At 43.0% G+C, this 24672-nt stretch overlaps 1 protein-coding gene across 13 annotated transcripts in view; it reads left to right on the plus strand.

Annotated features, from left to right (window-relative positions):
• Positions 1-7500: 7500 nt before the first annotated feature.
• The window catches only part of PRRC2C (proline rich coiled-coil 2C), a 95379-nt gene continuing 78207 nt past the window's right edge, over positions 7501-24672 (plus strand). For 6 of the 13 annotated variants that reach the window (XM_059146859.1, XM_059146861.1, XM_059146867.1 and 3 more), the window contains exon 1: positions 7501-7672. The gene's annotated coding sequence lies outside the window, so the exon portion shown is untranslated. The remainder of the gene's footprint in view (positions 7673-24672) is intronic. The other 7 variants (XM_059146856.1, XM_059146858.1, XM_059146857.1 and 4 more) reach the window with 2 other exon arrangements.

Below are 24672 nucleotides of genomic sequence, written 5' to 3' on the forward strand. Positions count from 1 at the left end.
ATGAATTCCCGTGTGAAGCAAGCACCTCACGGAGACTCTCAGCAACTCAAAGAAATAATTCTGAAATAACTAATTCAAACAAAACCTCAACTAGGCATGGGCTGCTGATACTTTGTAACACATGAAATTCTTTCTATAGGAAGCCTAAAAGTACAGAATTACTTACAATAGCCAGGATACAGAAGCAATCTAAGTGTCCATGGATAGATGAATGGATAAAGCTGATATCAGGGGGTGGACACCCGGGGGGCTCAGTCTTAAGTGTCTACCTTAGGCTCAGGTCATGATCCCAGGGTCTTGGGATCAAGCCCTACATGGGCTCTCTGCTCAGTGGGAAGCCTGCTTCTCCTTCTCCTATTCTCCCTGCTTGTGTTCCCTCTCTCTCTGTCAAATAAATAAAGTCTTTTTTTTTAAACAAACAAACAAAAAAAAACAATGAAGTGGCGGTGTGTATGTGTGTACATGTATATTCCTGCATGTATAAATAACGGACTACTACTCGGCCGTAAGAAAGAATGAAACCTTGCCATTCATGACATTGGTGGACCTGGAGCACACTATGTTAAATGAAGTAAGTCAGACACAGAGAGGCAAATACCACATGATTTCACTTAAATGTGGAATCAACTAAACAACCAGAAAGAGACTCATATATAAAACAAACTGATGGTAGGGGATGGGTAAAATAGATGGAAGGGGATTAAGAGGTATAAACTTCAGTTACAAAGTAAATAAATAAATATATATACATATACCGTGATTTATTTATATTATTGATATATATACTATAGAAAATAATATTGTATTTATACAGTGACAGGTGGTAACTACACTTATCAAGGTGAGCATTTTGTAGTGGATATAAACACCTAATCACTATGTTGTACACCTGAAACTACTATCACATGGTATGTGACTATACTTCAGTTCAAAATAAAACAAATGCCTAGTCCTGGTGCTAGCCAAGAAATGTACTGTCACCCTGACTTCTCTTAATTACTGTGGAGCAATAAAAGATGAAATAAAAAGTGAAACTGGGTGGTTTCATTTATATGTTATATATACAGTTTGTCAGGTGAGGAAAAAAAGTGCCTTATACTTTGAGAAATGCTACAGGCAGCCGCCCATGTCACAATTTTAGAGGTAATTAATTGAGCACTGGATGTCCATCAGTAATATGTCAAGTTTCTATTTTCTGGGCTAATGAGTTAAGACAACCCCTATTGAGTACCTTCAGTTACCCCCTGGCTAGTTTCCTTTTTAACCTTTTCGGCTCTGATTCCCTAGACCCACCCTCTTTACCTTTGGTCTCTAGATTTTTGCCCTTTATCATTACTTACTTCCCGACTAGGGTGAAATTCCAGCCTAAGGCAAAGTTGTGACCCTGGCAAGTCTGCGTTCTACCATTTTCTCCTGTCTCGGTCTCTTCTCTCCCTCTTTTCCCATGCTCCCCAATATTGCTCTCTGTTCATTAACAACACTATACCTTCTTGACTTGGGTCCACTGCTCCAAGAATTTAGTTACTTCTCTTAGCTAAGAAAAATCTGGGGAAATTTTGGGTGGACAGGAAATCCCAGTTCATTCAAATTTCATTAACATAGGATTTGTGATAAATGAATAACACTTTTAACCACATTGTACCTTTTATTCCATTATAAGAAGGGTTTGCTGAGCTAATTCATAATAGATTGATAAGAACAAAGATATTTATTCCACTTTAGATAATGTAATATTTTATATATGACATATATTACATTTAGTATAACTTAGAAACCTCTTACAACTTGACAAAAGGTAATATTTTGAGACACTGGCAATATTTTTCTTTATTAACAAAGCTCAGTATTTGTTGAAGTTAAGAAAATTAGATTGCATTTTCATACAGTTTCTGGGTATTATGATTTTCATCAGGCTTATAATGTTTCACACTTTTACTAAATATGATTTGCTGGACTATTGGTGAAGAGACCACAGTTGTCCTGTGCACATAAACTTTAACAAACACTAATACGAATAAAGCATGATATGGTCGTTCATTCCTTTATCTTTTACCTAATATCTCATAAATCTTCAGTGCCTCTAGGTTTATAGAATCAATCCCAATGAGAAGGGGAGGAACTTAGTAAAACCATTACCAAGGGACACCTGGGTGGCCCAGTCAGTCCCGCATCTGACTCTTGATTTTGGCTCAGGTTATAAGATGGAGCCCCATGTCAGACTTTGTGCTCAGTGTGGAGCAAGCTTAAATAAGATTCTTTCTCTCCCTCTCTCCTCGCCCCCCTCCCCCACTCATCAGCATGTGCACTCTCCACACACACACACACACACACACACACACACACCACACAAACAGTAAGACTGAGCAATAACAAAGAAAAAAGGTCATATGTCATAGGGTTTGGAGAATCAGTCTTTTTCAGTAAGAAACAGTTTGCCTGACTGCATATCACCAACTGGCAATTTGATAATGTAACCCTAAAATTAATTTTTAAAGAAGCAGAACTGGAAATTGAAGGACAAACTTTCATTCCCTGTGTCATGAGAACATTTCCATTATGGCAAATTTACCTACGTGGAAGAGGTGTTAGGAAAGGTTCGAATAATACAAAACAAAATAAATTTTAAAAGAATATTATTTGGCTCCAGACATTAGACCAATCCCTGAGATTTCAGTCCAATTTTCCCCGAGATTCTGGAAATAAGGGAAATAAAACTGCTCTCTGAGACCTAAACTTTAACATTAACCACAATGGATAAAACCAGAAGCAAGCAGTCACCTTTAAAACACAATCTGGCCTGACCAGACAGTAACTTCATTGTTATTGAAACAAGTTTGCTAAGAGGTTTGGGTCGCCATAGAAACGGGCAAAGGCGCAGACAGGAGCCCCTCAGTGCCCATCCCAGCGCTGTCAAGGAGAGAAGCAGCTCAATCAATAGCATGGCAGGATGTCCCTACTGTATCGGAGGTCAGTGTAGAAAGTTGCAACCATTGGAAACTGAGTCCTTCGATCTTTGGGACAAAATCATCCTGTCATGGAGATAGACGAATCAAGAACAAGCCCAAGCATAACTGCACTTGTTCTGAATCTGGGCTCATCAAACAGCCTTCAGTAGGTTTGTCTGTGTCGAAAATACACTGGCTTTGCAGTCTTGAGTCTTCAGGTATTTAAACTGAAAATTAATAAGTTAATATTCTGGTTATGTATATATCATTCTCATGACCTTGGCTAATAGAAATTCATCTGATTGCTGGAGCTGTTTTATGTTGCTAAAGAAAGGTACTTTAGAGACTCAAACATTCTAGGCCAGATCCTGGAGGGTTGGGGAAGAATTAACCAAGGTGAGCCTTCCTTGTCCTCTTGGGGACAGTCAGCAGGCCTTTGCCTGGCAATGACCCTGTATGAGCCAAGCTTCTCCATTTCAAAAGACTATTGATATCAATTGGGGGAGGGGCAGTGAACTTACCCTTAATGTGTATGTGCTTGTGAACTTACCTGTTTGTTATTTTATTTATTCTAACATTGCTGCAGGGATAATCATTGAAGATATTGGTGGGAAATACAGCTCAGACCAGGAGAGGTGGCAAGGAATCCTTGAATTTAAAATATACCATATATAATTCACAAAGTGGACACAAGTTTCTGTTTACCACATAGCCACCGTATGCTCAAACAATATCATCATCATTACAGTCCTTTACTTATGGATACCCTCACTTCCCTACATTATTCTTGCCTGGTAAAGTCCTGCACGGGAGGCTCTATCTTGTCCATAGCTGTACCCAATGCTGTACACAGCTGGAGAAATCATATACATAAACCAAATGGCATATTTTACATCCATCATCACAAACATTAAAAGCGCTCTGGGCGGAGCGTGCCAGTCCTACTCTGTTCCTCACAGTAGGCTTAATTTTTCACTCTCTGACTTTTGAATCTTCCCTTCAAACTCCCACAAGCCACGCCATCTCAGCAGATTTCCTCCCTCCCTACTTCACTGAGAAAACAGAAGTCATCGATGGGACCTCCCTTCGGAATCATGAATATTCCCTATAGCTGCACCTACTTTCCCTTCCAAAGGTAAATTGTCCGTCCACCCCTTCACACCTTCTCACTGACCTCCCTTCCTTAGGGTTCCCTCTGTCTCCTACATACTTGTTACCGACCTCCTTCTGGATTATTCCCATCATCATACACACATGATCTACTCTCTCCAATATTTAAAAGTGTCTCTCTTCACTCCACATTCCTTCCAGCTACCTTGTGTTTCTGTCTTGGCAAAATTCAAGTTCAGGAAATAACTTTATCCATAATCCCCACTTTCTCAACATCTATTTTCTTTTCAACTCACCATCATATGACTTTCTGACCTTGTTACTCCACCAAAACTTCTTGTAAAAGATACCGGTAACCTCCATGTTTGCCAGACACACTGGACACTTTTGGCTCCTTTATATGACCGGACCTCCCAGCAGCGTCTCACATACAGGAAATGCCATCTTGTAATTCTCTCCTCTCTCAGCTTCTGTGACATCATCGCCTTCAGGCTTCCCAGTGCTCTGGCTTCTTTGTTCTGCTACATTCTCCACCTCCACTTACCTTCAGGTATTGCTGGTGTTAGGGCTGGCCCTTTCTGTCCTCTTTTCCTGCTCTCTCCCTAAGTGATCTCTTCTGCTTCGACCATTTGAAACACTTGCCTGTGAAATGTGTGTGTAGGAGTCCAAAATCCGTATCGCTGAGCCTCAAATCTCTCTCTCCAGCTCTGACCTCCCTTCAGATCTCGACAGGCATGTCCACGGCATACGTGATCTATAGTTAGACAGTACCTGAACATCTCAAATTTAACACGCCCCAAATTTAATTTCTCCCAATTTTCCTTCGTGATATTGCTCCACTAACCATGTGATTTTGCGTCCCTCTTTCCAACACCATAATCTCTATAAGTGTTGCTGTCATTCACCCAGTCGCTCAAGCCAGAACTCTGTTGTCATTGATTTTCTTCTTCCCCCACATTTCAAAGCCATCATGTCCCGCGAGCAAGTATATTTTGGCTCCAAATATTATATGCCAAATCTGTCTGCTTCTTTCCGTCTCCATGCCTCCATTTTAGTCCAGGCCACTCTAATTCTTCACCACTGTAATTACTTCATTTACTGCCTAGCAGGGCAGCTGGTTTCCTTCCGTGCCTCCCTACAATCTATTTTTCACACTCTTCACTCACAGTGATCTTAAAATATAAAATATCCGATCCTGTGTTCCTATCTTAAAATCTTCTAAAAGCTTTTCACTGCACCTAGATGACATTCTGCACTCCCTAACCTGGCTTCTAAGACCCCACAGAATCCAGCCCTCATCTCTCCTTCTCGTATCATCATGTGTCACTCTCTCTTGACTAAGTTCCAGACCCACTCCTCTCCTAGTTCCTAGAACATTCCAAGCTCTTTCCCAGACCAGGACATTTGCAGTTTCAGTTCACTTGGTCCAGAGCAATTTCCACCCACTCTTTGCATTACTGCTTCTTGTTATCATTTAGGTCCCGGTTTAAAAGGCCCCTTCTCGGAAAGGTACTCAGTGGCCACACTTTCTAAAGTCAATTCCTCCTGCTCTTCTCCCTGGTTATTCTTTATGTTAATATCCTGTTTGTTTCCTTCATTGCACACATCCAAACCTATTGCATCTGTATCAGTAGACTGTTGCCTTAGGACCAAGGTCTTAATTGTTCTATACCTTTATATCCCCAGTCCCTAGACTGTACAGTAGGCACCTGGTACATATCTGGTGAGTAAATAACACAAATTTGAGAAGTAAATATTATTTTTTTGTGGAAGAATACTTTTTTTAAAGATTTTATTTATTTATTTGACAGAGAGATCACAAGTACGCAGAGAGGCAGGCAGAGATAGAGGAGGAAGCAGGCTCCCTGCTGAGCCAAAAGCTCGGTGGGGCTCGATCCCAGGACCCTGAGATCATGACCTGAGCTGAAAGCAGAGACTTAACCCACTGAGCCACCCAGGTGCCTCGGAATAATTTTTTTTTTTTAAATACTTTATCGGTGCCTGGGTGGCTCAGTGGGTTAAGCATCTGCCTTTGGATCAAGCTATGATCCCAGAGTTCTGAGATCAAGCCTCTCTGTGGGCTCCCTGCTTAGTGGGAGATTGCTTCTACCCCTCCTTCTGCCTCTCCCTGCTCATGCTCTTTCTGCGTCTCACACTCTCGCTCTGAAATAAAGAAAATATTTTAAAAGATTTTTAAATATTTTATTACTTTTTTTGAACATTTTATTATGTTTTAATTGAAGTACAGTTGACCTAAGTAGGTATCATCTCCATTTTACACATGAGAAAACTGAATCTAAAAGATACTAAGTAACTTACTCCTAATACAGAGCAATTCATTAGCAGAACCTGTTTTGGGGTTATTCTAAAACCTAAATGGGTGCCTAGGTGGCTCAGTCAGTTAAGCCCATGCCTTCAGCTCAGGTCACGATCCCAGGCTCCTGGGACGGAGCTCCCAGTGGAGCCCCCCGCCCAGTGGAGTCACCTGAGTGATGCTCCCCCTGCTTGTGCTCTCTCTCTCTCTCTCTCTCTGTCAAATAAATAAATAAAACCTTAAAAAAATAAATAAAACCTAAGGAATAGGTGATGCCTGTTGAAACATAAGCAAATACCATATATAGTTACACACACTCCGTATATGCAGAGTATGCACACATTTATCGTTTGTGTATCCTAACAGTCTTACGACTCACAAACTTCTCTTTACACCTTAAGAGTGATCTCTGACTATAAAATCAGGAAATCACAGGCATGCATAAAATATTTAAAAGACCTGATTGCTCTAAGAACACTACTGTTAACGTTACCGTCATTAGCACCCGGAGCATAGTTTTGGGTCTTTTGTACGGACACGCACAGACGCGGGTGTTTTCACAGCAGGGCTACGGCAGGAGCGCATCACGGCCCACGCACTTCCCGGACCGTCGAGCACACATCTGGATGCGGCGGGTGCGAAGAGTCCAGTGCGGGGACAGTGCGTCTGTCCACGCTCCTCCACGGCAGGTTCGGGCATCACGACTAGTGTCTTCACGTTCCCGGAAAATAGCGGGAGACCGTCCCATGGCAACGTCCAAGATCAGGCCGAGCGCAGCGCGGGCGCACAGGGCCGTCCCGCCGGCGGAGCCAACCCCGACGCCCGCCCGGCGGCTCCAAGAGCGCGCACCGTCCCGAGACTCGGACGCGGCCGTCGCGTGTCTTCAAGGCTCCCGGGGCCCAGGTCCCCGCGCGCCGCGGCAGTCGCGGCTGCAGGAACTCCCTCCTTCCGGCAGGGGGCGCCGTCGCCTTCCGCCGGGGTCGGGCCGCCACGGAGGCTGCACGTGATCCGGCCGTCTCTGCGCCCGGGGGCGGGCCTGCGGAGACCGGCCTGACGTACGCCGCGGCGTGACGTAGCACGCAGGGGCTGGCTGGCCGCCATCTTGCTTCTTTTTCTCGCTCGCTCTCTCCCTCTCGGGAAGCGGCGAAAGTGCTTGGCGGTTCGTCCATCCGCAGCTTCGGCTCCCCCGGTGCGGTGGTCCTTCCGGCCGCCCCTGCCCCCACCGCCCCCTTCCCCTTCCCTCGATCGAGCTCGGCGGAGACTCGACGCGCGCACACGCTCCGCTTGACGCTCGCCCTGGCCGGTGAGGAAGGCGAGGGCGGAGGACCCGGGATCCGAGCGGGCCCCGCCGGGGAGGGCCGGCGCGGGGCGGCCCGGGGCGTGCGAGCGCGCCGCGACCCCGGCGGCCGGAGCTGGGAGGCGGCCGTGGGTCCGGCCGTGCCCCCCGGGGTCGTCGGTCGCGGGAGGTCTCGGCCTCCGGGTCGCGGCGCGGGAACCGGGAGTCGGACCCGCCCCATGTGGTCTGCAGCGGAGCCCCGTACCCGCCGGGGTCGCTCCGCCGGGGTCGCTCCGCCTGGCCGCGGCGCGGGCCTGCGCGGGGGGGGGGGGTGCGCGTGCGGCGGCGGAAGGGAGTCCCGTCGGCCGCGGGCGGGCGCGCGTGTGGGGTGGTCCCCGACGGCCCCGGGGCTCGTGGCGGCCTCGGCGCCTGCTGCTCCGCGCGCGGGCGGGGTGGGCTTCGCGGGGCGCCGGTGCGCGAGAGACGCGGGGGTGGTTAAAGACCCGGCTGCTCGCGGCCGCGGGGCATCGGGGCCAGCCCTGCTTCCGCCGGGGACGTGCTGCCCAACTCCAGAGCAGGGCTCGGTCGTTCCTTCGGACCCTAGGCCTCGCCATCCCCTGACCTGCGCAGGGGATGCCGATCTGCAGCCCCGTCTCTCGGAGGCCGCGTTAGGATGACGGGGGTTAGGGCGAAGGCCCCCGTGGGGACTTGAAGAAAAGGGCAGGGGGAGCCGATGGGGCCCTGATACATGGTCCTTTTGCCCGAGGGTAGTGCGCCTGGTTCCTTGAAAGGGATGCATATTTGCTTTGACTTGGTTTGAGATTTTTTTGAGGTTTCCAGCATGCCTGCTGTTTGCTGGCTTCTGAGAGCTACCCGGATCTCTGCATGGGCCGAGCTCCAGCCCGGGCTCGCGGACTCCTGCCCGGCTGGGGTGCTTGGAACTGATGGTGCGGTGGGCGGCGGGGCTGTAAGGTCTTCCTGGGGAGCGCCCCGGGAGAATCACGATTCGTGATGAAGTGCCTGCGCTTAGAGCGGCGGGGTGATACTCCAGCGCCCACCGGCTCGGACTCCGCGTTGGTTTAAAGTACATGGAACTTCCTCTGTTGGTGATTAAGATGCTGCTCCGACTGGAGCCATTTTTAGGTGTGTGTCACAGACGTACCGCAGCGTCGCCCCTGGCCCGCCTCGGATGCACCGATCCCCTAAAATAATTAGGAATAGGTTGAATGTGGATTTTATCTTTCGCATGTAGTGAAATCTTAATTTTCTTTTTATCTGTAATGGACTTGAGGTAGTCTAGGCTTTTTGTTTTTACTTTTATATTTGGTTTGGTGAGCTTATGTATGTGGTTGTTTTCCCTCCACCATTACTTGACGTTTTACTGTGTACTGAGCATAGTAATAAGTCCTGTAACATATATGATCTTTTCTTGGGCTGCTGCTATCATCCTCCCATGTTACAGATGAGGAAATGAAATCTGCGATATTAATTTGACCAAGGTCACTCAAGAGTTATTGGTGGTGCTGTAGAGATTCAAGTCCGGGCTGTCTAAATCCAAAGGGTGCTCTGGGCCTGCAAACTGCCTTCCTGTTCCTTATGATTGTAGGAACTGTAGGAACTAAAGATGCAGCATTGTTAACCTAGCTTTTTCTTTCGTTTGATTTCAGTATAGAAACATTGTTGCATACAATGGTGAAAGTGTTGCAAGATGAAGAAAACAGTTATAACTACTTTGGGGATAGGATAGAAGCTAGTTTTCCTACCTTTTTCTATTTAAAGGCCAGGTGGTTAAAACTCTTTATAGTACGGCATACAATTTGTAAATTTTGAGATCTGGCCTCTGTTATAGATAAAATATTTCCTCATCTGTAAAATGGAGGTGATGATAATAATAGTACTTCCCTCCAAGGCTTGCTGTAGTATTAATAAAGATAAAGTGTGTAAAGGGCTTATTACTGTGCTTAGTACATAGTAATAGTGAATTGGCAGAATATTGGTAGAAGAAAGTACTCCCTGAGCAGTAAGTTGTATATTCTTAGAATGGAGTACGTATATTCTTTGGGAATTAGTTTTTCTTTCCTTCTTTTCTTTTCTTTTTTTTAAAACACTTACACGCTAGATTTTGTTTCTTGGAGATTTCTTCATGCTCTACAGTCAGTAACCCTGGGTTCAGTATGTTGAGCACATCTGAAAATACAGAAGTCTGACTCATTCCAGCCTGTCTCCCCACTACCCTTATGCCACCCCATCACCCTTGTTGGTAAAATGTCTTTGAAGATTATATTATTTTCCCTTCCCTCTTGCCCTCCATTCAGATACTGCTTCAATTTGTACACCAGTTGAGTAACTTGCTTCAGGTGCTGTTTATGCCATATTTGTGTAAGACAAGGATTGATTATTGATAAAATGTTACACAAATTGGTATAGAACCCTACTCTTACAGTGAAGGAGATCCAAGAGTTGTGTCTCACTGAGTTATGTATGACTAATACCCTTTCAGTAAAGTGAGATTTGTCAATTTACCAAAAGGTAACATGGTGATAGCTTATCTTAGTCAGTGTTAACTGTTAACTGTTGCTTAGAAGCTTGAGAATTAATGTTGGTTTTCTGAGTCATAACATTTTAGATTTCTCAATAATAAAGCCTTTGATGCATCAGTCAGGACATCTTTGTGGGTAAAGGAATTTTCTACAGAGGGTAACTTCAGTACATATTCTGTTGTATATTTTCCCCCCATCCCCAGAAAGGCTAAATACAAACTGATCTTTTTGCCAGTTACATTTGTAGTTATTTTGCTGTAGATTAACAGAATGCCAGTCAGGTTTTAGGGCCTGTGTTTGTGCATGTTTGCTGGCAAATGAGATGAAGCAAGGGCTATTAGTGAATTTCAGCAGTGGTCTAGTTGGCAGACAAAAACTTTTATATGGTTAGCATTTACTGACAGTCTGAAAACAAGGTAGCAATTAAGTTATCACTGTTAATGTGATGTAATGTTCTCACCCCAGTGTGGTGCTGCTAGGTGCTCTGCATTAAAGGAGGGGTATATAGTCAGCATTTGTGGAGCATGTATAATATAAAAAAACACTTTTTTTTTTTACCTGTGTTCCAGTATTAGTCTGTTTTCCTTTACTGAATTGTTACCATGTCCACATTACCATATACAATGAGTGGTTAGCATATACCTAGGTTTTATTGCTGAATGTGTGAGAGTGGGAAACAGAAGAATTGACCCACGACTAAGATTCAACTGACAGATGCCTTAGAAGAGCAAAAGAAGGGGCGCCTGGCTGGCTCAGAGGGTTAAAGCCTCTGCCTTTGGCTCAGGTCATGATCCCAGCGTCCTGGGATCAAGCCCCATATCGGGCTGTCTGCTCAGCAGGGAGCCTGCTTCCTCCTCTCTCTCTCTCTCTCTCTCTGCCTGCCTCTCTGCCTACTTGTGATCTCTGTCTGTCAAATAAATAAAAATAAAATCTTTTAAAAAAAAAAAAGAGCAAAAGATTACCTTGTCATATCCTATTAGAATAGTATCAAGGGCTTGCAGACACTTTGTTTATGTACTCTGCACATAAACATATGTTTTATTTGCAGCAGATTTTCCTTTCTAATTTTTAGATTCTTTTAAAAAAACATTAAGGCTTCTTTTAATTTTGTAAGGCCTAGTGAATCAAAGGAATGTAGCTTGTGGTTCTCACTGCTAAGATGCTCACAGTTTTAAAGGTTAATGGTAAAAGGTTATCACGTGATCTTTGGATTTATACCAGAAGATACAAATAAAGACATAAAAGTTTGGGGCAGAAAATCCATATATGAAAATTGTCTTTGGTATAGGTCACGTGTCTAGTAGATTTCAAGTGAAGGCATGATGGCCAAGAGAGAACATGGATAATTGCAATTATTAAAAAGAAAATTGCAATTATTAATATTTGTTGAGCACTTTCCATGCCAGGCACTGAGCTAAGATAATTTTGTGGATTATCTTTTTCAATCTATATAATATGCCTAGGTGGTAGGTTATTTTATCCCTGTTATACAACTAGAAAACTGGGAGTTAAAGAGGTTTAAGTAATTCTTCTAGACTTACTGAGCTAGTAAATAGGATTCGAATCATTGACTCAGAGCTTATCTGTAGTGCTTAAGTTCCACCCTGCATGGACTTCCCAGTGGCCAGTATTGCCCAAACTTCAGATGAGTCGTGACTATTTATTTATTTATTTATTTATATTTTTGAATATTTATTTGACAGAAATCACAAGTAGGCAGAGAGATGGGGCAGGGGGTGGTGGGAAGCAGGCTCCCCGCTGAGCAGAGAGCCTGATGCGGGGCTCAATCCCGGGACCCTGAGATCATGATGAGAGCCGAAGGCAGCGGCTTAACCCACCGAGCCACCCAGGCGCCCCTCAAAATAAACATGATTTTAAATATGCTTCTGTGGACCACTTAAAATCATCTAATATATCATCAGTAGTCTTTTGTATTTCATGCTTTAGGACATAAATGCTATAAGAAATGATTACTGGATAAGATCAGGCAACGTTTGGAATTGATGAAGACCAGAAGTGATGAAAGGCTGGAGTGAAATGGACTCATCACAGGCAGTGGCAGCATTGCGGGAGATGAGCTGTAAATTAAAGCCTTAACTACATACTCAGGGCAGCCATTTCCATGATGAACTGCAAAGTGAAGGTGCTTGTTTAGACAGAGATGTAGCAGGCTGTCTAAGACAATCAGTGGCAAGAGAAGGAGAGCAACAATGAATAAGTGAAGAAGGAAATCATTACAGAAATCAGGATGGAAGAGAATAATCTAAAAAATAGGATTACTACAGCCAAATGTAGCAGAGGTCGGAAGGATCTAAGAGAAGTATCCTTTGGATTTGGCTGAGAGATTCTTGGTGACACTAAAAGAATTTAGGTCAAGTAATGAGGGAGGAAGGTTAGGCAGGGAGGAGTACTGAGACTTCTTGATTTTTAGGGGACTTGAATACTTAATATGAGCTTTGGACTATGAGTGTAAAAACCTAGGTTTAGACCTTTTTTGTTTTGTCCTTTGTGCCTGCTGTTAACTTTGGGGTCAAGTGACATGGCTTCTTCAAATTTCAGATACAGGTATTTATTCCCTGCTTTTTGAAGGTTCACACTACTCCACTTTGCTTTTATGAAAGGCAACATTATTACCTGCTTTTGCTAATTGAAAGTTCTGAAGAAGATTTTTGTTTTTCCGGAAAAGGGCAAAAGCAAAAATAGCAGCCACTGTAGAGGCAGGGCGCCCCGTGAGCAGCGAGAGTGGTGCTACCAGGCTGTTTCCCCTTACTCAGCATCTAGTTTGTAAGCATCTAGTTTGTAACTCCTGATACGTTATGTGAGTTTGTTAGCAAGATGTAAGGTGTCAAAAAAGCCTAAGAGAGGTTATTTCTTGGTTTCGGGAGTAGCACAAAGAGTTTTCCATATAAATTAATGCCAGTTGTTTCTTTGCTGTATCCATTTCAGCTTACAAAAGGTTTCAGAGGAACTCTTGGCTTTCTGATAGCCGGGGAAACCTGTTTATTCATGTGTGAAATAGGGAAAATACGCATTTCCCCTGTCTCAGAGGATTCTTGCAAAGATGTGTTTGCATGTATGTTTTGCATTTTACATTCTTTAATGTTACATGAGCCGTGACCATATTTAAAACAGAAAAGAGAACTATGAAAAGTAGAAAGTTAAAGGTAAGGGGGGTGGTTCTCTCTGGAGTTGGAAGATCCCCTACAAATAAATCTTGAGTTTATAAGGTAAGAGATGGATGGATCCGTTTGTGGTTGGAGAATGGGCGGCTGGAGAAGTTAATACTTGATCACCCTTCCCCTTTACTGATGAATAACCTGGAAGCGTAGGACTGCTGGGTGTGCTTGTGCAGTTTGTGTCCTGCACACCTGCGTGCGGCTGACGTTGGCAGCGAGGACCGAAGCCTACTCTGAGCTCTGCTTGCAGAGAGTCCTGTGCTCTGGCTAGGCCTCCCGGGGGATTTGTGCCTTCCTTTCCCAGTGCACCAGTGCCTCACACAGTGGCTTACTTGTGTCCTCCCAGAAGGGTATGTTTCTGTATCTGCACAAGGCCCTGTGGAGGCTAATGGCTGCTGCGAAAGACTGCGGAGATAACATTAAGAACAAAACCGAAAACATGGGGAGACTGGAGAAATGGTCACCAAGGAACTAACTAAAAACTTAGTACATTTAAAATGGGTTAAGTTGGGCAGGTGCGCTTTGACTTGATCCAAGGAATTTTTTTTAAAGATTCATTTATTTCAGAGAGAGCAAGCAAGCGTGTATGCACGAGCAAAAGGGGCAGAATGAGAGAGAATCTCAGGTAGACTCTGGGCTGAGGGCCACAGCCCCAACAGAGGGCTCCATCTCAGCCGCACTGCCATGACGAGATTATGACCTGAGCTGCAACCAGCTGCGCCCCCTAAGCATCCCTAGCCAGTGTATTTTAAAGATGAACATGGTAGCTTATTCAGTATTTATGGTAACTAGGAAACAGACCATATATAGATCTTAACTAAAGAAGCACAACGTTAAGAGGTATAGAATTAACATCTGAAGGTCAGGAAAATACAACAGATAGAGAAATTTTATGGTTTTTTTTTTTTTTTTTTTAAGATTTTATTTTATTTGACACAGAGAGAGAGACATCAAGAGAGGGAACACAAGCTGGGGTAGTGGGAAAGGGAGAAGCAGGTCTCTTGCTGAGCCAGGAGTCCTAATGAGGGGCTCGATCCCAGGACCCCAGGATCAGGACCTGAGCTGAAGGCAGACACTTAATGACTGAGCCACCCAGGCACACGGAGAAATTTTATCTTAAAAGCAGGAAAAAGGTGGGTGTCTGGGTGGCTCAGTGGGTTGAGCTTCTGCCTTCAGCTCAGTTCGTGATCTCAGGGTCCTGGGATTGAGTCCCGCATCGGGCTCTGTGCTCCGTGGAGAACCTGCTTCCCCCTCTCAATGCCTACTTGTGATTCTCTCTCTTTGTGTCAAATAAATAGATAAAATCTTTTAAAAAGGGGGGGGGCAGGAAAAAGGTGTTATTGAAGGAGGCTTTGACAAAAATAGAGTTTGGTTATATTTCTGTATGTTTTTGAAATTTAGATAAAGAAAAAGTGCAACTTTCCGTGTACAATTCTGTGAGTTTTAGTATGTGTAGATTCAGGTAACTCACTTCAAAATTAGGATACAGAATGTAGAAAGATGAGATACATCACATTTTGGAGGCAGAAAAAGTACTCTCCTGCTGAAGAAAGAACTATTGAGTTAGGATTAAAAAGTCAGGAATAGGGTGCCTGGCTGGCTCAGTGGGAAAAGCACGCAGCTTTTGATCTTGGAGTTGTGAGTTGGACATGTTGGATATAGAGATTACTTAAAGTAATAACATAATAAATACTGCTTTATTGTAGTGTTTTTTATGACAACCTGGGAACATGGAGAGAATGAAAGTAGAAAGTAGCAAAAAGAGGGATGGGTAGCTTACATGTCTCAAAATAGACTTTTTAAAAAAAAGATTTTATTTATTTATTTGATAGACAGAGATCACAAGTAGGCAAAGAGGCAGGCAGAGAGAGGGTAGGGGGGAGGGAAGCAGGTTCTCCACCAAGCAGAGAGCCCGATGTGAGACTCGATCCCAGGACCCTAGGATCATGACCTGAGCCGAAGGCAGAGGCTTTAACCCACTGAGTCACCCAGGTGCCCCTCAAAACGGACATTTTAATGATAGAGGAACAGAGCCAGTATTTGCAGAGGGAGATGCTAACAGTTCTGTACACTTAAAAATTTAAACTTGAAAATCCATCCCTTAAAGGCAGCGGATTCGTTATATGAAAGGTTTAGTATAGTTTATGATGTCAGTTGAGGATCTTGAAAGAGAATACTTCTGTTTTCCTCCTGTAGCATCCAAAATACCTGCCTTGCAAAAAGGAGTTAAGGAAGAAACTTTTATGCTTTGGTTTTTATTTGTAATGTTTAAATTTTGAAAACTTTATTACCATTTGTTAAGCTTTTAAGTGCCATTTCAAGAGTTTTATACATACTTTGTTAGTTAAACCTCATAATAGACTAGAAGATACAGCCCACAGATGAGAAAATATAAATTGAGAATGATATTTAATGACTAGGGAAATGCTTATGTCATAATATGCGTATGCCACAATTATGCTATAAAAACACCTAGCTACAAAATGTCAGAGCTGGGATTTAAACCAAATCCGTTTCAAGTAATGGTGTGATATGAAAAGCTTAAAGATACTGTCAGTTGTCAGAAAGAGTAATGTTGCAGTCACCTCATTTAGTAAATGGTAGACACACAGATTTGTTACTTTGCTAGAACAGTAATTTATGGTACAGAGGTTTTGATAAGTACATATCTTTTATGATTGTTAAGGCATTCTGCCCCAGAAACTTGATTCACATGTTTCAGTTTCTAAGAACAGCCTGAGCCCTTCTACCATTCTGATTAGAATTCCAACAGATTTATTTATATTACACTTTGTTTTTAAAAGTGACAATTTTTTAATGCTTTTGCTGTAGTGCTATTTGTAGTAGAGGCACTCAACATATGGTGGTATTCTTAGCTTTTCTATTATAGCAGCAAATGTGATCTTTAAAATATTTGATGTTGCTCTGACTTTAGAATTACCAAGTGATAACAATTGGAGATTGAAATGAACTTAGAAGTTGACCAGTCCAGTCTCTTAACCAAAGCAAGAACTTTTCATTTTAAATGGAAAATTTAGTTTAAAGTTTGATAGACTAAATGTTTTCTGAGGTTAATACATCAGTCTCTGCGGTCTTTGTAAACTCCAGCTGCCATGAGAAAATACCATAGGGGCACCTGGGTGGCTCAGTTGGTTGAGCACCTGCCTTCTGACGTCATGGGGCTCAGGTCCTGCTTCTCCCTCTGCCTCTCCCTCTGGCTTGTTTTCTCTCTCTCTTTCTCTCTCTCTCAAATCAATAAAATCTTAAAAAACAAAATACCACAGACTAGGTAGCTTAACAGGAATTTATCACGGCTCTGGAGGCTGGAAAATCAAGATCAGGGTGCCCACATAATCAGGTTTTGGGGAGGTCTTCCTGGCTTTCACAGGGCTGCTTTTTGAAGAACACTGTGTCTTCAGGTGGTTGGGAGAGTGAGGGAGCTGTGGTGTCTCCTCTTAGAAGAGCACTAATCCCATTATGAGGCCCCACTCTCATTATCTCAGCTAAACCTAATTATCTCCCAAAGGGCCTATCTCCAAATACCATCTGGCCTGTTGGGAGTTAGGACTTCAACACACGAATTTTGAGAGGGGAAACAATTCTGTATATAGCCCCCTCCCCCACTTTTTTAGTAGTCTTTGGTGTGTCGAGTCTTAGGTTTTTTATGTTTTTGTATTTCTACAACATATATAATACATTTTTACTGTATTTTGTTACTATAATTTTGATTCTTCATATTTTATTCTGTATTATAATACAATAAGTTTTGAAAATAAAAATTTGACTCTCAGAATTTCTTAGCCTAAAGTGACATGTTATTATTACATTTTATTTTTAAAAATTTTTTAAAGATTACTTATTTATTTGACAGAGAGAGAGAGAAAGCAGGCTCCCTGCTGAGCAGAGAGCCTGATGCAGGGCTTGATCCCAGGACCCTGAGATCATTACCCCATTCGAAGGCAGAGGTCTAACCCACTGAGCCACCCAGGCACCCCTATTACTACATTTTAAATATTTGATGCTTATCTCTTTTATAATGAAAATTAAATTCCAGTTTTCATATGGCGAGGTTATCTGGGCACTGGCTTTGCCGTCAACTCTGGGTTTAATCTGGGCTCTGTCTCTTCATAGCTGTATGAGTTTGGGGCACGTTATTTTTACTTGTCTAGAGTTGTTTCTTCATTGGTAAATTTTGGTGACTTGTGCTTTGAGCTCTTGTTCCCAACCTGTTATTTATATATCTGTAGAGTTGAGATTTTTAAAAAAAATGCTTTCAAGAGACATTACTACATTAGATCATATAGAACTTACATCCCTCTTTATGTTAGAAGTGGGAGACAAACATGGAAGATCGCTCAAGGTTTTAAATCTAGAGTCAGGGGACGCCTGGGTGGCTCAGTTGGTTAAGCAGCTGCCTTTAGCTCAAGTCATGGTCCCAGCGTCCTGGGATCGAGTCCCACATCGGGCTCCTTGCTCGGCAGGGAGCCTGCTTCTCCCTCTGCCTCTGCCTGCCATTCTGTCTGCCTGTGCTCGCTTGCTCTCCCTCTCTCTCTCTCTGACAAATAAATAAAAATTTAAAAAAAAAAAATCTAGAGTCAGGGAGGGGTGCCGGCTGGCTCAGTCAGAAGAGCATGCAACTCTTGATCTTGGGTCATGAATGTGAGCCCTGCATTGGATGTAAAGATTACTTAAATAAAATTAAAACGAAAATAAATCTAGACGTCAGGGAAAGTGGTTATGGTGAAGTTGGGGAAAAGAACGTGTTTGGGAAAGCAGGTGAGTTTTTTTGTTTGTTTGTTTTTAATTTTTATTTTAAGTAGGCTCCACGCCCAGTGCAGGGCCCAAACTCATGACCTCAAGACCAAGAGTCGCATGTGCCAACTAGGTGCCCATTTTAAACTTTTTCTTTTGGAATAATCTTTTTAAAGATTTTAGTTATCCGTTTGAGAGAGAGAGAGTGAGAGGGCAGAAGGTCAGAGGGAGAAGCAGACTTCCCCTAGCTCTGGGAGCCTGATGTGGGACTTGATCCTGGGACTCTGGAATCATGACCTGAGCTGAAGGCAGTGGCTTAACCAACTGAGCCACCCAGGCACCCTCTATGGAATAATCTTAATCTCACAGAAAAATTTTAAAAATACTATGAAAAATTCCTGTATTCCTTCATCCCTATTCCCTGATTATAAGTAGTTTACCATATTTATCATTCTGGGTATGTGTACATATGCACACTAGTCACATGTACAGTATGTGCTCGTCTTTTAATGCCTGCTGTTCTAAACCCCTGTCATCACCGACCTTTTTTTTTTTTCCTTTTTAAAAAGATTTTAATTATTTATTTATCAGAGAGAGAGTGCAGGTGCAAGTAGGCAGAGCGGCGGGCAGAGGGAGAGGGAAAAGCAGGCTCCTTGCTGAGCAGGGAGTCTGAAGTGGGACTCGATCCTAGGCCCCTGGGATCATGACCTGAGCCGAAGGCAGACACTCAACCAACTGAGCCACCCAGGCGCCCCCACTTGAAACCTTAAATTCAAATCACAAGCTCCTGTGCGTCTAGTTTTCTCACTTAGTACATTTTGTCAGTTTTTAAAGAAAGATACTTAAGAACGAGAGAGAGAGAGAGTGCACAGGCAGGGAGAGAGACAGATAGTGACAGCATGAGTGGGGAGGAGAGAGAGAAGCAGACTCCCTGCTGAGCAGGTATCCCGATGCAATGTGGGGCTCAGTTCCAGGACCCTGAGATCATGACCTGAGCCTAAGACAGACACTTAACCGACTGAGCCACCTTGGTGCCCCTCCTTTTGTTTTTATTAAATGAACAAAGCAATTGTAGTACGCTTGACTCAGTAAGCATTTAGTAATGACTATTGGTAGAGCTTTTATACAGTCATATTAAAATTGCCAGTTCCTTTTGTTGTCTCTTACTCTCTTCTACCTTCTGCTTTACTCTCTGGCTTAGACTTCCATGAAATGTTACTCGAACTATTTTCCTGGCAGCATCTTCCGCCTTGAGTTTCTTTACACATGTGTGGCACAACTCGAATTCCTTATTATTTTGGCTGCTGTGCACTTCGCATCGCTCCCCATTCCCAGATGTGCTGCTGGACATGAATGATAGCCTTCAGATTGGACAGCCTTGGGAGTCCGGCTTCTGCTGGGGCTTCAGCACTGATCGGCAGTGCCTCGTTCGCCCACTTGTCTGTCTTTCCTCCCAGTTCTTTGTGACCCTTTCCCAGCCTTTGCACACTTTCATAGTAACTTCCTGTTATTCTCTCCAATCCGTTGATGAGGATAGCATGTCTTTTTTCATTTGTTCTTAGTAGTGCCTGATAATACAGTAGGTGCAGGATAAACATTTATATGAATGAATAGGGGAATCAGACATTTTGACTTTGTAGTTCTGTCCAGAAATTTAAGTGGAGACATTTTGTTCTGTAGACAATTAAAAATGTATGTCTGAAGACTGTAGTTTGAAGGAAAGTTTTGGGAACTACCCTTACTGTAGCAGTAAATGAGATGAGATGGCCAAGGGAGAAAGGGAGAAAGTACATAGAAGGAGCTGGTAAAGAGAGACGGCAAAAGCACGTGAACATTTATTTATGTGGAGGGATAGGGAAAAGAAGGAGCTGTTAGAGGGTCACAGAAACCAGAGAAGATGGTTTACACAGGATCCGTTTGCCTTTTATATTTGACTGTTCATTATTACTTACTAGAGGTTCTTTATTCAGTAGAACATTTCTTGAGTGCATGTAGTATCTCATCTGGAAATGGTTGCAGGTTCTTTTTAATGTTTACTATTTAAATCAGTGGGACGTTGTATTTCATTTTCCAGAGGAACTAAACTCTCACCGTAAGGTTAGTGAGGAAAGAAAGGTAAACAGGGCTTGGATACTTAGAAGCCCATGGTGGTCAGGAGGATAATTGTCATTTAATTGAACTGGGCAGGTTGGCAATTTGTGAAAGTGTTTTTTTTTCCCCCAAAACGCTAAATTTTAAAATCACTAAAAATAATGTTTTTAGTATTGAATACTTTTAAATAACTTTTGTAATGGTGAGTAACAATAGAATCTTACAACTTTTGAGACTGAAAGAATTTTAGAGATCATTGCTAATCTTGTCTTGATGTGGAAACCCTTTATACAGATTTTTAAAAAATTTTTAACCTGTGAGAGGTGTCCGTCAAGAAAACCATCCTTTTATAACCACTGTTGAGTGTCATCCTTTCATTTTGAAAGGTTGATATTTCCCTTAGACCTTTTGAAATTGTTTTTAAAATGCTGGCTTTTTTCCTTCCTGATTTCTTCTTTCATCCTCACACTTTTTTGCCTCCCCCCCCCCCCCACCCACTGCTACAAGGTAATATATATTCATTGTTCAGATCTGGAAAATGTAGATGCTCATGTTTTGGTGTATTCAGCGAAAAATACAGTTTCTTTCTGTCATTGTTCAGAGTCACGGAACCTTGGATTTAGAAGTATGATTACTCTCTCTTCCCTTAAAGGGGGTATATTTATTATTGACTAGGCTCTTTTTGTAGACTGACCCTTAGACCTTAATGATTCAGATTTTTAGGTACATAGTAAGCAAGACAATAATGTAAAAAAAAAATTCTTAATAGCATGCAAATAACAAAAAGCTTTTTTTTTTCCCTTAAGATTTTATTTATTTATTTATTTGACAGAGAGAGAGAGAGAGAGAGAGCGCGCGCGCGCGCACGCACAAGCAGGCAGAGCTGCAGGCAGAGGGAGAAGCAGGCTCCCTCTTAGGGAGCCCAGCATGGGACTTGATCCATAATCTGAACCAAAGATAGATGCTTGACCAACTGAGCCACCCTGGTGCCCCAGCCTTTTTTTTTTTTTTTTAAATAAAGATTTTATTTATTTGATGGAAAAGAGTGTACAAGCAGGGGGGAGCGGCAGGTAGCCCGTGAGGCTCGATCCCTGGACCCTGGGATCATAACCTGAGCTGAAGCCAGACACTTAACTGACTGAGCCATCCATGCATCCCAAAAAAGCTTTTTAAAATTAAAAATGATACAGGTAGAGGATAGAGTTCCTTTGTTCTTCTGTGATTGTGCCAGTACATTTTTTGAAATCAGAATCTGACAAGTTGAAAAGAAATGCCCCTGTTGAGCTTATTGTTTCAAAGATTTTTAAATTACTACTTAGTAAATTACAATATTTTGTCACTAATAGTAATTTACTATTAGTAAATTACACTATTTTGTCACTTAAGATATGGATCTGCAGAATGCAGCATACCTTTATTCAACAACTGAGGTTTTTTTTTTTTAATTAATTTTCTTCATTGGCTCGTCATGGTATTTAGAATTAACTGGGCAGTACTCCTTAGCCTAACCTACTAGACTTTTGCCTACTCTCACTTCCCTTCCTGCCCATGACCTTTACACCTGAACACTTTTATCCCAGATCAGAATTGGGTTTCCCCCCTCCCCCAGTGGTTCTCAGCTGTGGCTCTAGTTGCATACCTTGGGGATATGGAGGGCTCAATAAAGCAAATATTTCAATAAAGGAAATCAAATGGAATTTGCTTGATTTCCCAGTGCATAGGAAAATTAATGTTTCTGCTGTATTGTAGTGTATTAGTTGTGCAATAGCATGTTGTTGTTTTTAAAGATTTTATTTATTTATTTGAGAGAAAGAGAGAAGGTCAGAGGGAGAAGCAGACTCCCTGTAGCACCCGCAGCTGGATGTGGGACTTGATCCCAGGACTCCGGGGTCATGACCTGAGCCAAAGGCAGTCGCTTAACCAATTTTGAGCCACCCAGGTGCCCAGCATTGTTTTTTAAAAACACTGTGTGTGTGTGTGTGTGTGTGTGTGTGTGTGTAATTAAAGATTTAATTATTTTATATATATCTAGAAAGAGGGGCAGAAGTGGAGGGGGAGAGAGAATCTCAGGCAGATTCCATGTGAGGACAGAGCCCAACATGGGGCTTGATCCCAGGACCCTGAGATCATGACCTGAGCTGAAACTAAGTCGGATGCTCAACGACTGAGCACTCAGGCGCCCCTACAATGTGTGTGTCTTCATTAAAATTTACTTTATTGCCAAAAACTGCTAACCATCTTCTTAGCTTTCAGAGTTGTCATCTTTGTACAGTGGAAGATTTTTGCCTCCATGTTGACAGCTACTGACTGAGCAGGATGGTGGTTGCTGAAGGTTAGGGTGGCTGTTGCAGTTTCTTCAAAGAAGACAGCAGTGAAATGTGCTCCATCAAGTGGCTCTTCTATCATGAACAATTTCCTTGTAGATTGTGACATTGTTTGATAGGATTTTGCCTTTCGGAGAACTTTTTTACAACTTGAGTCAGTCTTCTCAAACCCTGCCGCTGCCTGATCAGCTGTGCAGTATTCCAGATCCTTTGTGGCCCTTTCCACAGTCGTCAGTGTTTTCACCAGGAGTAGGTTCCTTCGCAAGAAGATGCTTTCTTTGCTCGTCCGCAAAGATCTGCTCGTTCATGACGGCAGCTCGTCTCCTGCTCATGCTCTTGCTGCTTCCACCCTATCTGCAGTTACTTCCTCCGCTGAGGTCTTGCTGTTTCCACCTCTTCCCATGAGGCTCTGATGGTCTTGCTGGTGTCTAGAGTAGTGAATACTTTCCAGAAGGTTTTCAGTTTGCTTTGCCTAGATCCGTGAGAGGAATCTACAGCTGTTGTAGCCTTAAGAAATAAAGGAGACTTAACAGGTCAAGGCCTCCTTGATCCATGGGCTGCAGAGTGCATGTTGGGCCAGCAGGGGTGGAAACAGCATCTTGTGCTGCTCCATCAAAGCTCTTGGAGCAGTGATGTTTTGAAAGGAGTCTTTTCCTGAGCAGTTGGTCTCAACAGTGGACTGAAAATACTAAGTAAGCAGGGCACCTGGCTGGCTCAATTGGTGGAGTGGTGAAGCATGTGACTCCTGGTCTTGGGGTTATGGGTTCGAGCCCCACAATGAGTGTAGAGATTACTTAAAAATCTTTAAAGAAAAAAAATTCAGGAATCCGTCGTGTAAACAGATGTGTTGACATCCATTCTTTGTTGCCCTGTCTGGAAACCGTCGGAATAGATTTAGCACAAGGCTTAAGGGCCTCAGGGTTTTTACGGTATGCGAGCTTTGGTTTTCATGTAAAGTTATCAGCTGCATCAGCCCCTAAGAAATGAGTCAGTCTGTCCTGGGAGTCCTGAAACCAGTCACTGACTTCTTCCTAGCCCGAAAAGCCCTAGGTTGACATGGAAGTCTGTTAGCACAGCCTCCTTCAGAATTGTCCCAGCTTCTGCTTCAGCACTTGCTTCAGCTTGCACTTGCGTGTTATAAAGTTGGCTTCTCTCTCTCTCTTTTTTTAGATTTTATTTATTATTTATTTGACACAGAGAGAGAGAACACAAGATGGGGAATAGCAGGCAGAAGGAGAGGAAGAAGCAGGCTCCCCACAGAGCAGGGAGAGCCCGATGTGGGATTTGATCCCAGTACCCCGGGATCATGATGACCTTTAGGCAGTAGCTTAACCAACTGAGCCTAAGTTGGTTAAGCTACCAACTTCTCTTTAGCCTCATTAACCAACCTCTGCCAGTTTCAGATTTTTCTTTCGTATCCTCACCTCTCAGCCTTCACAGAATTGAAGAGAATAAGGGGCCTCACTCAGGATGGGATATTGGCCTAAGGCAATGTGGCTTTTTGATCTTCTCTCTGATGCAGATCTCTCAAACTGGCTCCGTACTGGTGGTGAAGGTGTTTCACTTTCATTCCTGTGTTCAGGGAGTAGCACTTTTAATTTTCTTAAGGAACTTTTCTTTTGAATTAACAACTTGGTTAACTTTGGTGCAAGGGGCCTAGCTTTTGGCCCATCCCTTTTTTACTGAACTTTGTCATTTCTAGATTCTGATCTAGAGATAAGAGAATTTTCCTTTCACTTGAATACTTACTGACCATTGTAGGGTTCGTAATTGGCCTGATTCCAGTATCGTTGTGTTTTGGGGAATAGCTGGTTATGGGCAGTCAGAACACAGCCACACTGATCAGTTAAGTTCACTGTTTTAGTTTGTGGGGCCCCCAAACAAAGACAAAGGTAACATCAGAGATCACTGATACACAGATCACTATAACAAATACAATGATAATGAAAAAGTGCAAAATATGAGAGTTAACCAAAATGTGATACAGACATGAAGTAAGTAAGTGGTGTGGGAAAAATAGCGCTGACTCCTGCTCATTTGATGCAGGGTTACCCCAACCTTCCATTTGTAAAAAAAAGAACACCATATCTGCAAAGCACAATAAAATGAGGTGTACCTGTACTTAAGGATTCCTGAGGAGCTTT

Source organism: Mustela lutreola, chromosome 14 (assembly GCF_030435805.1).
Source record: "Mustela lutreola isolate mMusLut2 chromosome 14, mMusLut2.pri, whole genome shotgun sequence".
Classification (NCBI taxonomy): Eukaryota; Metazoa; Chordata; class Mammalia; order Carnivora; family Mustelidae; genus Mustela; species Mustela lutreola.